At 45.3% G+C, this 14,329-nt stretch overlaps 1 long non-coding RNA gene across 1 annotated transcript in view; it reads left to right on the top strand.

The window, feature by feature from the left end:
- Positions 1-372: 372 nt before the first annotated feature.
- LOC133118129 (uncharacterized) overlaps positions 373-14,329 on the top strand; it is a 49,163-nt gene continuing 35,206 nt past the window's right edge. The window contains exon 1 of the long non-coding RNA XR_009706367.1: positions 373-634. This is a non-coding gene — a long non-coding RNA (uncharacterized LOC133118129). The remainder of the gene's footprint in view (positions 635-14,329) is intronic.

The following is a 14,329-nucleotide window of genomic DNA, read 5'->3' as shown; positions in this document are numbered from 1 at the left end:
GTACTTCCCTTCAATGTTGGAAAAAAACCCCATTGTTAAAATCAATCAATGGCAAGTAATGTAGAAAGAAATACCAAGGGTACTCTAAATAACTATTTTAACTCCCTTGGAATCAAAATGTGTATTTTTATATACAAATATGACTATGTAGTGTGGTTTGGCAAGGTTAAGAACACTTTCATTGCTTGTATATGGTTTAGTTTACATTACAGAATATATGGTGTCTATTTCCTATTCTCTTGTCGCCTGATTTGAATTGTCAGTCAATTAACTGACTTGGTTCACCCGTGAGTGATTTTCCTTGGCATATTCTTTGGCAGTCACTCACAATTATCATATTCCCTGATGTGCCGAGATGGACATAAAGTCATTTTTTTGCATCGCTGTGAACAGCTTGTCCTCACGGAATCGAGAGTCTGTTTCACCTGTGGCTTTGTCTGTTCCCGACGGCCGTAAGGTGGCCAGTTCTTACGAGCATCCTCCTGGCCAGGTTGTGAGCGAGGACAGGTGGTAAGGCTGGTAGATTGATGGAAGGAGAGCTGATTGCCTTTGGAAGCATACCTGCTGTATTTTACACTCGTAAGGAGGAAATGACTGGCTTCTCTACTGACCCAACCTGATGTCAACTGCTAACGTAAGTTTAACAGCAACACAAGCACAGTCAATTGCTAAAGTAAGTTTAATAGCAACACAAGCACAGCTAACGTAAATTTAACAGCAACACAAGCACTGCGTACTTGGCCGCTAGCGATATCGCAAGGACTGGACATTTGACAACACACAGGCACGAAAAGCTTACTTCCACCTTTATTTTGCTTACATCCCAGACAAGAGCTGAAAATATCAGCAAGGCACTGCAGGAAATAGCATGTCTCAACAAGCTAACGATCAGGTCTGAGTGTGGCTACCACTTGATATTGGCTCCGGAAAGACACCTGCAGTGTGCCTGATTGCCCCTGGAGAGTACTGGGACACGATTGGCTCCGGAGAGAGACCTGGAGCGCCTGTGATTGGCTGTGGAGAGAAGACGTGCGATATCTATGATTAGCTTGGTAGAGTCCTGCAGTGTAACTGGCTTTTGAGGCAGGCATGGCGTGTTGGCAGTGGGCTCGTTAGAGAGCGCCACAGTGGGGATCTCTGTGGTCAGATCCTGGGTATGTGGCTGACCTTGACGCAGGAAATGTGCTTTGTGTTTTAATGTTTGCAGCTCTTTCTGGGGGCTGTCGCGCTACTTGTGTGAACTCTTCGGTCACTTTATAATCAGAGCACTGTATGAGTGACACTTTCATTACTTTAATTGGGTGATGCCGCATAAGCTCAAAATGTTTTGCTCGTATTATATAACTGCCAATAAGGATGAGTGTGTAATCCCATTTGCGCCCAGTTTTTATTTATTTATTTACAAAATCGTTCTGAACCCCTTACGCAACCCCTCAGTCAAATCTTCCCCATTCCCCCCCAGAATCCTCGTTTTGATTCTTTGAAATCAGCTGATTCCAGGACTAAGTGAAAAATGTGTGATAACTATGAATGACACATCTGTTCCGCCTATGAGTAGAGACACATAACCACTATTCAAATGCAAATGTATTCGCTGCACCACTAAACAACTCATTTATCTCATGCTTACACCCACATGCATGTACACATGCTTTAGTACTGTTGATGCAACTCCAAATGTCTTGGAGCCATGCTCCATGGTAACGAAACGTATCCATTGGCGATATCTGGTTTGGATATTTTTACAGGGTGGAGCGGATCCAGCAAAGCTGGTTCTTTGTCAGTGGCGCTTCCATTTTTCCTGTGCAAATGGGTTCCTAGAGTTCTGTTACTGCCGTTTGGAATATGTTCTGGGCCCGAAACACACACAGGGCAGACTGTGGTGAATTTGGATGTTCTCGGCGAGAGAGAAATGTCCGGAAAAGGTCAAGGACAAAAGTGGACTGTCCCAGTCAAAACAGGAAGGGAGCCGTGTGTCCCGTAACATGAACTGAGCGCTCGCACAATGAACGGCGTCAAAGCGCCGCATGATTCAGAGTAATGGGGAAACGCAGACGCATTGCTGCTAATACTGTTCTATAGCATGTTTAAACAGACACCTGTTTGAAGTGTTTCCTTGTGTGTGTTTGTGGAGTGTGTGTGCGGAGAAGCCGGGGCGTATGTGGGGGTGTATGTCCAGAAACTACTGATCTCCTGGGAGTTTCACATTCTACACTCTAGAGTTTGCAGAGAATGGTCGGAAACGTCATGTTAATGAGAGAGGTCCGAGGAGAATGGCCAAACTGGTCAAATACTGATAGGAAGGTGACAATAACGCAAATAACCACACATTACATTACAACAGTGGTTTGCAGAAGAATATCTCTGAACACACAACCCATAAAAACTCTAAATGGATACGTTACAGCAGCAGGAGACTTAATAGGTCTAAAATAGGTCTAATGAATACCTAATAAAGTCCTCACTGAGTATATATGTATCTGTGTGTGTGCATGCTTGTGTTATTAGTGTGATTCATAATTATTGATAGCACTTCATATGAACGGTCCCCCATAAGGGCTCTATAACTCCTTCATAAGCACAGTCAATAAAATATTGGGCTATTGCTTGCTGGACATTTTGAGATATTACAGTTAAGGAACGGTCACATCCCATGTTAAAAGAAGCTTTCAGAGACCTTTATCTTCATGGATATTGACATTTCTTCGACAGTAAGGGAAGAAGTGGAAGTAGACCGGGGGACACGGCCCCTGTGTGTCCCAGTTGGCGGTTTCCGGTTAGCGCTGTGTGTGACAGCTTTTCTGTGGGAGGACGGGGGCCTGGGCAGCCCTGCCTGTGACAGCTTCTCTGTGGAAGCAGCAGGCCTGGGTGCCCAGATTCCCTCAGCGTTGTTGGAATGACGACGGCTGAAGTCGGGCTCTTGGTCTCTGTCCACCCGGCTTGGCAGGCCGGCCCTGCTGGGCTGTCCTCCTCGCCAGGGCCTGCTGCTGCGCAGGAAGGGCTGAGCTGCCCAACCAGCAGTGGGACAGGAGGCCAGGCCAGGGGGGTAAAGGTCAGATAAGAAAAGCCTGCTCTTTGATGTCCTGTTTATTCAGTCCTGTGCACACTCAAACACACACACACACACACACACACACACACAGGTGCCGACACACGGACACTGAAACGCAGGTGCGGACACCACAGTGCACACAAACACAGGAATCCGTACACAAATCAAAAATGTATCCAGACTCACACCACGCATACACACACACACACACACACACATACACACACACACACACACACACACACACACACATACAGTAAGATGTTCAGTGTTAAATTAACTCTTACAAAGTACATATGGTCCCTGTTGGACTAATATGTACTCTGAATTAACACCGGCCATTATACTATGCACACGTGTGTACACACTCACAGATGGCTGAGTTTCTGCGAGACACACTGTTCCAGCCGGTGTGTTTGCGGGTTATAGTCCTCCCTCGCAGCGGCTTCCTTCCGAGAGCCGAGCGCTTCCTCCCGGCGAAATGCGACTGAGCCGCGCAAATCCAGCTCCCACCCCATCACTCCCCTCCCCTCCCCAATCTTCTACCCTCCTCGTACCATTCTTGTTCGGAATAATAATTCTATTTCTTCCTTAAATGACTTGTTTATACGCCACTCAAGCTTCAAGGCAAAAAAAAATTTAACAAAAAGAAACGGGAATGCTCTAATTTGCACCAGATCCGCATTGTCATGCAGTTGAAAGGCGCGCTGCTTTATGCCGATTCACGATAAAGATGTTTTTAAATGGGGTGAAAATTCAAAAAGTGCCCAAGGGTAAAACAATTTTGATAAGCGGGAACTAATTACTGACTCGTACAATAAAGCGCAACTCATCGCCTGTAATTTCACAAGTGTTTACAATGCATAAGCTCTGCCTGAAAGGTAGGGCTTTATAACCGCTTAAAAACGAATCCTCATCGATATCCACAGAGGATTATATTGTGCTCCGTTGTTACAAAACAGACAATCAATCCAGTTATCTGTCAATCAGGTTTTTATTTTTTCATTTGGGATCGCTCACTTTACTGCTTCTTACAATTATACTGTTTACAACACCAATGTTTGCATGTTGATAACATCCTGTAAATGCATAAAATGGTTATTTATCGGCAAAAGGCAATATTGAAAATGAAAGTAAAATTTTTTATATGCAACATCATGTTTAGCAATGAGAAAAAGATTAACTTATAATATTAAATGTGATGAAGGCTTTAAAATGAAATACTTAACCTAATTGTATACATTACAATGCTCTGATTACTAACACGGCGAGTTTGACAATGGCAGATTTGATACCTGCTTGTACAGGCATGTACCAGATCCACTTTAGTGACACTACAGGGATTGGGAAACAGCATGTTTACGCTTGTTTTGGAACATGGCTCTCACCTGGCTCATCATAATGATGAAGGGTTTTAGCAGTGCAGCGACCATGTCCTCGTTAGTCACCATGGCAGCCACGCAGACGGACCTTAGTGCTCGAGACTCGACTACTTTTACATCCTACGGTGCTCGAGACCCGACTACTTTTATATCACACAGTGCTCTAGACCCAACTACTTTTACATCACACAGTGCTCTAGACCCAAATACTTTTACATCACACAGTGCTCTAGGCCCAACTACTTTTACATTCTACAGTGCTCTAGACCCAACTACTTTTACATCACACAGTGCTCTAGACCAACTACTTTTACATCCTACAGTGCTCTAGACCCAACTACTTTTACGTCACACAGTGCTCTAGACCCAACTATTTTTACATTACACAGTGCTCTAGACCCAACTACTTTTACATCACACAGTGTTCTAGACCCAACTACTTTTACATCACACAGTGCTCTAGACCCAACTTCTTTTACATCCTACAGTGCTCTAGACCCAACTACTTTTACATCACACAGTGCTCTAGACCCAACTATTTTTACATCACAGTGTTCTAGACCCAACTACTTTTACATCACACAGTGCTCTAGACCCAACTATTTTTACATCACAGTGTTCTAGACCCAACTACTTTTACATCACACAGTGCTCTAGACCCAAATACTTTTATGTCACACAGTGCTCTAGACCCAACTACTTTTACATCCTACAGTGCTCTAGACCCAACTACCTTCACATCACACAGTGCTCTAGACCCAACTACTTTTACATCCTACAGTGCTCTAGACCCAACTACTTTTACATCACACAGTGCTCTAGACCCAACTATTTTTACATCACAGTGTTCTAGACCCAACTACTTTTACATCACACAGTGCTCTAGACCCAACTACTTTTACATCCTACAGTGCTCTAGACCCAACTATTTTTACATCACAGTGTTCTAGACCCAACTACTTTTACATCACACAGTGCTCTAGACCCAACTTCTTTTACACCCTACAGTGCTCTAGACCCAACTACCTTTACATCACACAGTGCTCTAGACCCAACTACTTTTACATCCTACAGTGCTCTAGACCCAACTACTTTTACGTCACACAGTGCTCTAGACCCAACTATTTTTACATTACACAGTGCTCTAGACCCAACTACTTTTACATCACACAGTGTTCTAGACCCAACTACTTTTACATCACACAGTGCTCTAGACCCAACTTCTTTTACATCCTACAGTGCTCTAGACCCAACTACTTTTACATCACACAGTGCTCTAGACCCAACTATTTTTACATCACAGTGTTCTAGACCCAACTACTTTTACATCACACAGTGCTCTAGACCCAACTATTTTTACATCACAGTGTTCTAGACCCAACTACTTTTACATCACACAGTGTTCTAGACCCAACTACTTTTACATCACACAGTGCTCTAGACCCAACTTCTTTTACATCCTACAGTGCTCTAGACCCAACTACTTTTACATCACACAGTGCTCTAGACCCAACTATTTTTACATCACAGTGTTCTAGACCCAACTACTTTTACATCACACAGTGCTCTAGACCCAACTATTTTTACATCACAGTGTTCTAGACCCAACTACTTTTACATCACACAGTGCTCTAGACCCAAATACTTTTATGTCACACAGTGCTCTAGACCCAACTACTTTTACATCCTACAGTGCTCTAGACCCAACTACCTTCACATCACACAGTGCTCTAGACCCAACTACTTTTACATCCTACAGTGCTCTAGACCCAACTACTTTTACATCACACAGTGCTCTAGACCCAACTATTTTTACATCACAGTGTTCTAGACCCAACTACTTTTACATCACACAGTGCTCTAGACCCAACTACTTTTACATCCTACAGTGCTCTAGACCCAACTATTTTTACATCACAGTGTTCTAGACCCAACTACTTTTACATCACACAGTGCTCTAGACCCAACTTCTTTTACACCCTACAGTGCTCTAGACCCAACTACCTTTACATCACACAGTGCTCTAGACCCAACTACTTTTACATCCTACAGTGCTCTAGACCCAACTACTTTTACGTCACACAGTGCTCTAGACCCAACTATTTTTACATTACACAGTGCTCTAGACCCAACTACTTTTACATCACACAGTGTTCTAGACCCAACTACTTTTACATCACACAGTGCTCTAGACCCAACTTCTTTTACATCCTACAGTGCTCTAGACCCAACTACTTTTACATCACACAGTGCTCTAGACCCAACTATTTTTACATCACAGTGTTCTAGACCCAACTACTTTTACATCACACAGTGCTCTAGACCCAACTATTTTTACATCACAGTGTTCTAGACCCAACTACTTTTACATCACACAGTGTTCTAGACCCAAATACTTTTATGTCACACAGTGCTCTAGACCCAACTACTTTTACATCCTACAGTGCTCTAGACCCAACTACCTTCACATCACACAGTGCTCTAGACCCAACTACTTTTACGTCACACAGTGCTCTAGACCCAACTACTTTTACATCACACAGTGCTCTAGACCCAACTATTTTTACATCACACAGTGTTCTAGACCCAACTACTTTTACATCACACAGTGCTCTAGACCCAACTACTTTTACATCCTACAGTGCTCTAGACCCAACTACTTTTACATCACACAGTGCTCTAGACCCAACTATTTTTACATCACAGTGTTCTAGACCCAACTACTTTTACATCACACAGTGCTCTAGACCCAACTTCTTTTACACCCTACAGTGCTCTAGACCCAACTACCTTTACATCACACAGTGCTCTAGACCCAACTACTTTTACATCCTACAGTGCTCTAGACCCAACTACTTTTACATCACACAGTGCTCTAGACCCAACTACCTTTACATCACACAGTGCTCTAGACCCAACTATTTTTACATCACAGTGTTCTAGACCCAACTACTTTTACATCACACAGTGCTCTAGACCCCACTACTTTTACGTCACACAGTGCTCTAGACCCAACTACTTTTACATCCTACAGTGCTCTAGACCCAACTACTTTTACATCCTACAGTGCTCTAGACCCAACTACTTTTACATCACACAGTGCTCTAGACCCAACTACTTTTACATCCTACAGTGCTCTAGACACAACTACTTTTACATCACACAGTGTTCTAGACCCAACTACTTTTACATCACACAGTGCTCTAGACCCAACTACTTTTACATCCTACAGTGCTCTAGACCCAACTACTTTTACATCCTACAGTGCTCTAGACCCAACTACTTTTACATCCTACAGTGCTCTAGACCCAACTACTTTTACATCACACAGTGCTCTAGACCCAACTTCTTTTACACCCTACAGTGCTCTAGACCCAACTACCTTTACATCACACAGTGCTCTAGACCCAACTACTTTTACATCCTACAGTGCTCTAGACCCAACTATTTTTACATCACAGTGTTCTAGACCCAACTACTTTTACATCACACAGTGCTCTAGACCCAACTTCTTTTACACCCTACAGTGCTCTAGACCCAACTACCTTTACATCACACAGTGCTCTAGACCCAACTACTTTTACATCCTACAGTGCTCTAGACCCAACTACTTTTACATCACACAATGCTCTAGACCCAACTACCTTTACATCACACAGTGCTCTAGACCCAACTATTTTTACATCACAGTGTTCTAGACCCAACTACTTTTACATCACACAGTGCTCTAGACCCCACTACTTTTACGTCACACAGTGCTCTAGACCCAACTACTTTTACATCCTACAGTGCTCTAGACCCAACTACTTTTACATCCTACAGTGCTCTAGACCCAACTACTTTTACTTCACACAGTGCTCTAGACCCAACTACTTTTACATCCTACAGTGCTCTAGACACAACTACTTTTACATCACACAGTGTTCTAGACCCAACTACTTTTACATCACACAGTGCTCTAGACCCAACTACTTTTACATCCTACAGTGCTCTAGACCCAACTACTTTTACATCCTACAGTGCTCTAGACCCAACTACTTTTACATCACACAGTGCTCTAGACCCAACTTCTTTTACACCCTACAGTGCTCTAGACCCAACTACCTTTACATCACACAGTGCTCTAGACCCAACTACTTTTACATCCTACAGTGCTCTAGACCCAACTATTTTTACATCACAGTGTTCTAGACCCAACTACTTTTACATCACACAGTGCTCTAGACCCAACTTCTTTTACACCCTACAGTGCTCTAGACCCAACTACCTTTACATCACACAGTGCTCTAGACCCAACTACTTTTACATCCTACAGTGCTCTAGACCCAACTACTTTTACATCACACAATGCTCTAGACCCAACTACCTTTACATCACACAGTGCTCTAGACCCAACTATTTTTACATCACAGTGTTCTAGACCCAACTACTTTTACATCACACAGTGCTCTAGACCCCACTACTTTTACGTCACACAGTGCTCTAGACCCAACTACTTTTACATCCTACAGTGCTCTAGACCCAACTACTTTTACATCCTACAGTGCTCTAGACCCAACTACTTTTACTTCACACAGTGCTCTAGACCCAACTACTTTTACATCCTACAGTGCTCTAGACACAACTACTTTTACATCACACAGTGTTCTAGACCCAACTACTTTTACATCACACAGTGCTCTAGACCCAACTACTTTTACATCCTACAGTGCTCTAGACCCAACTACTTTTACATCCTACAGTGCTCTAGACCCAACTACTTTTACATCCTACAGTGCTCTAGACCCAACTACTTTTACATCACACAGTGCTCTAGACCCAACTATTTTTACATCACAGTGTTCTAGACCCAACTACTTTTACATCACACAGTGCTCTAGACCCAACTTCTTTTACATCCTACAGTGCTCTAGACCCAACTACCTTTACATCACACAGTGCTCTAGACCCAACTACTTTTACATCCTACAGTGCTCTAGACCCAACTACTTTTACATCACACAGTGCTCTAGACCCAACTACCTTTACATCACACAGTGCTCTAGACCCAACTATTTTTACATCACAGTGTTCTAGACCCAACTACTTTTACATCACACAGTGCTCTAGACCCAACTACTTTTACGTCACACAGTGCTCTAGACCCAACTACTTTTACATCCTACAGTGCTCTAGACCCAACTACTTTTACATCCTACAGTGCTCTAGACCCAACTACTTTTACATCACACAGTGCTCTAGACCCAACTACTTTTACATCCTACAGTGCTCTAGACACAACTACTTTTACATCACACAGTGTTCTAGACCCAACTACTTTTACATCACACAGTGCTCTAGACCCAACTACTTTTACATCACACAGTGTTCTAGACCCAACTACTTTTACATCACACAGTGCTCTAGACCCAACTACTTTTACATCCTACAGTGCTCTAGACCCAACTACTTTTACATCCTACAGTGCTCTAGACCCAACTACTTTTACATCCTACAGTGCTCTAGACCCAACTACTTTTACATCACACAGTGCTCTAGACCCAACTATTTTTTACATCACAGTGTTCTAGACCCAACTACTTTTACATCACACAGTGCTCTAGACCCAACTTCTTTTACATCCTACAGTGCTCTAGACCCAACTACCTTTACATCACACAGTGCTCTAGACCCAACTACTTTTACATCCTACAGTGCTCTAGACCCAACTATTTTTACATCACACAGTGCTCTAGACCCAACTACCTTTACATCACACAGTGCTCTAGACCCAACTATTTTTACATCACAGTGTTCTAGACCCAACTACTTTTACATCACACAGTGCTCTAGACCCAACTACTTTTACGTCACACAGTGCTCTAGACTCAACTACTTTTACATCTTACAGTGCTCTAGACCCAACTACTTTTACATCCTACAGTGCTCTAGACCCAACTACCTTCACATCACACAGTGCTCTAGACCCAACTACCTTTACATCCTACAGTGCTCTAGACCCAACTACTTTTACATCACACAGTGCTCTAGACCCAACTATTTTTACGTCACACAGTGTTCTAGACCCAACTACTTTAACATCACACAGTGCTCTAGACCCAACTACTTTCACATCCTACAGTGCTCTAGACCCAACTACTTTTACATCACACAGTGCTCTAGACCCAACTACTTTTACATCACACAGTGCTCTAGACCCAACTATTTTTACATCACACAGTGCTCTAGACCCAACTACTTTTACATCCTACAGTGCTCTAGACACAACTACTTTTACATCACACAGTGTTCTAGACCCAACTACTTTAACATCACACAGTGCTCTAGACCCAACTACTTTTACATCACACAGTGCTCTAGACCCAACTACTTTTACATCACACAGTGCTCTAGACCCAACTACTTTTACGTCACACAGTGCTCTAGACCCAACTACTTTTACATCCTACAGTGCTCTAGACCCAACTACTTTTACATCCTACAGTGCTCTAGACCCAACTACTTTTACATCACACAGTGCTCTAGACCCAACTATTTTTACATCACACAGTGTTCTAGACCCAACTACTTTTACATCACACAGTGCTCTAGACCCAACTTCTTTAACATCACACAGTGCTCTAGACCCAACTACTTTTACATCCTACAGTGCTCTAGACCCAACTACTTTTACATCACACAGTGCTCTAGACCCAACTACTTTTATATCACACAGTGCTCTAGACCCAACTTCTTTAACATCACACAGTGCTCTAGACCCAACTACTTTTACATCCTACAGTGCTCTAGACACAACTACTTTTACATCACACATTGTTCTAGACCCAACTACTTTTACATCACACAGTGCTCTAGACCCAACTTCTTTTACATCACACAGTGCTCTAGACCCAACTACTTTTACATCACACAGTGCTCTAGACCCAAGTACTTTTACATCACACAGTGCTCTAGACCCAACTACTTTTACATCACACAGTGCTCTAGACCCAACTACTTTTACATCCTACAGTGCTCTAGACCCAACTACCTTCACATCACACAGTGCTCTAGACCCAACTACTTTTACATCCTACAGTGCTCTAGACCCAACTACTTTTACATCACACAGTGCTCTAGACCCAACTATTTTTACATCACACAGTGTTCTAGACCCAACTACTTTTACATCACACAGTGCTCTAGACCCAACTTCTTTTACATCACACAGTGCTCTAGACCCAACTACTTTTACATTCTACAGTGCTCTAGACCCAACTACTTTTACATCACACAGTGCTCTAGACCCAACTACTTTTATGTCACACAGTGCTCTAGACACAACTACTTTTACATCACACAGTGCTCTCGACCCAACTTCTTTTACATCACGCAGTGTTCTTGACTGAGTTCTTTTGCTTTATTGTGATGAACATGGGGCAGCTTGGTGCCAAGTCATTTTTACTCACACGTTTTGAATGGAACTACAGTCATTCAGAAACTCGGCAGTTGCTCTGCTGTTAAACATCAGCGGATGCTATGCCCTGGCGAACACAGCTTTTCTGCCGAAACGGTGGCATTAAAAACTGCATTGGGGTATAGAGTGTGTGACCTTGCTTTATAAGTCTTGCTTTCAAGATTCCTTGGTCGGCACCTCGCCAAACAAGGTGAGCGTTTTCCTTTTTTTATTTTCCCCATTCATCGGTTTTTAATTCATCTTGGTCCCCGGAGAGGGAGAGGGAGCAGGTTGCTCTCCCAGCCCCTGGTTTGGAGCCTGTCTCGTGGATGTGGCGCTCTATCCGCGCAGCAGGGAGCAGGGGGACGTCCTGGAGTAATGTTTGGACATGAAGGTCACAGTGGACCCGGCCGTTGTTAAGGTGATCCGCGGGAGTGTTGACAAAACAGCCTCCCAGGACCCTTTAAGCGGCTCCTGTGGGCTCCTCTTTCACCCTCTCTGCGTTTCGGGGCATCCGCCCCCCCACCGCCCCCCGGCCAGACCAATTATCCAGTCATTAGGCTGCCCCCACTGCATTATGTTACAGCATTAGGGAGGGGGGCGGCGGCTCATTGATGGGCTGAAGGGGACCCTGGCACTTTGGGATGCGGTGGTGGTGGTGGCAGGAGGGGGTTAGAGACGGCAGTCTCCCCGATGCTGGGAACATGATCTCACCCACAGCCCCCTCGCATGCAAATTTAGGGGAATAAGAGTATGAATATTTCATCCTGATTGATTGGCGCTTTTCGGGAGGACTCTGCTTCCTAATGCGTCTAGCCTCTGAGAAACGGAGAGAGAGAGAGAGAGAGAAAGGAGCAGAGGAGAGAGGAGTGGAGAAGAGGGAGAGAGGGAGAGAGAGGGACAGAGAGAGGCAGAGGAGAGGGAGAGAGGGAGGGAGCAGAGAGAGAGAGGAGAAGAGAGAGGAGAAAGAAAGGAGCAGAGAGAGAGTGAAGGAGAAGAGAAGTAGAGAGGGGAGAGGAGGGAAGGGAGTCAGAGGAGTGGAGAAGAGAGAAGATGAGAGGGAGAGAGAAGATGAGAGGAGAGAGAAGGAGAGAGGAGTGAGAGAGGGAGAGAGGGGGGAGAGGAGAGGAGAGATGAGGAGGGAGAGGAGAGGGAGGGTAGAGAGAGGGAGAGGAGCGGAGTGGAGAGAGAGGGAGGGGAGAAGGAGGGAGAGAGAGAGGAGGAGAGGAGAGAGAGGGGGAAAGAAAGGCGAGCTGTGGTAGAGGCTGAATCTCTCCCGCTGTGCGGGGGGGCCCTGAAAGAGGGACATGATACAGCAGTGTAAGAATCAATCTACGCTGGAGTAGCTGGCAGTTATTCTGCCCTGGTGTGTGCCCCCTCCCCTTCCAAAAAAACAGAAAACTCCTGTTTCTTCATTGTTTCCTTCGCTTGTCATGGGGGTGAGACTCTCAATGATTCCGCTCCGTTTCACTCCGTCCACCCCATCACCCAAACCCAATGCAAACATTTCATCTTCAATTTGAGAGATCCCCCTTATTGCCTGCGTGCTCTCTCTTCCTCTCTCCCCATCTTCTATCTCTTCCTCCCTCTCCTCATCTCTCTCTCTCCCTCTCCCCCCACACTCTCCCTCGCTCCCTCCCCCCCCCTCTCTCTCTCTCCTCCCTCTCTCTCCCCCCTCCTCACTCTCAACTTCCCCTCTCCTCTCTCCCTCTCTCTCCCTCTCTCTCCCCTCTCCCCCCCCCACTCTCTCCCTCCTCCCTCTCCCCCCCCCTCTCACCTCTCCTCCCTCTCTCTCCCCTCACTCTCTCTCCCCCCCCCCCACTCTTTTACTCTCCCTCTCCCCCCCACTCTCTCCCCCTCTCTCTCTCCCCCTTTCTCTCTCTACTTCCCTCTCTCCCCTCTCTCTCTCACCTCCTCTCTCTCCCCCCCCCCTCTCTCTCTCTCCCTCTCTCCCCCCACTCTCTCCCTCTGTCTCTCTCTCTCTCTACTCTCCCTCCCCCCCCACTCTCTCCTCTCTTTCCCTCTCTCCCCCCCTTCTCTCTCTCTCTCCCCTCCCTCTCTCCCTCTCTCCCTCTCTCCCTCTCCCTCCCGGTCTCAGTCCTGTGTCTTCTCTCCGGACTCTCCGAGGCGGCGCTCACACAGATGAACACACTGTCATGGCTGCGCGTCCGCAGGCGAGGCGAGATGCGATTCCTCCCGCGAAAACCGCCGCCGGGGCCCGGGGCCCGCGTTATCAGTGCCGCGCAGGGTTACCCACAATCCCCCGCAATTTCTTGCCAGCGATAGACAAGAGCAATTTCTCTGAAGCGGCAGATTGGAGGAAGAAAGAGAGAGAATGGTGCGGTGGGGGGTGGTCGCGATGGTGAAGTGGGGGCGGGGGGGTGGTGGTGATGGAAGCAAGGTGAACGAGAGTTACAGAGGCCTTCCTGACAACCCCCAATTTAGAAGAAGAAAGTTGTA

This window comes from Conger conger, chromosome 18 (assembly GCF_963514075.1).
Source record: "Conger conger chromosome 18, fConCon1.1, whole genome shotgun sequence".
NCBI classification, from domain to species: domain Eukaryota; kingdom Metazoa; phylum Chordata; class Actinopteri; order Anguilliformes; family Congridae; genus Conger; species Conger conger.
Note: the sequence above shows the minus strand (reverse complement) of the source record. Positions and strands in the feature narration are given on the sequence as shown.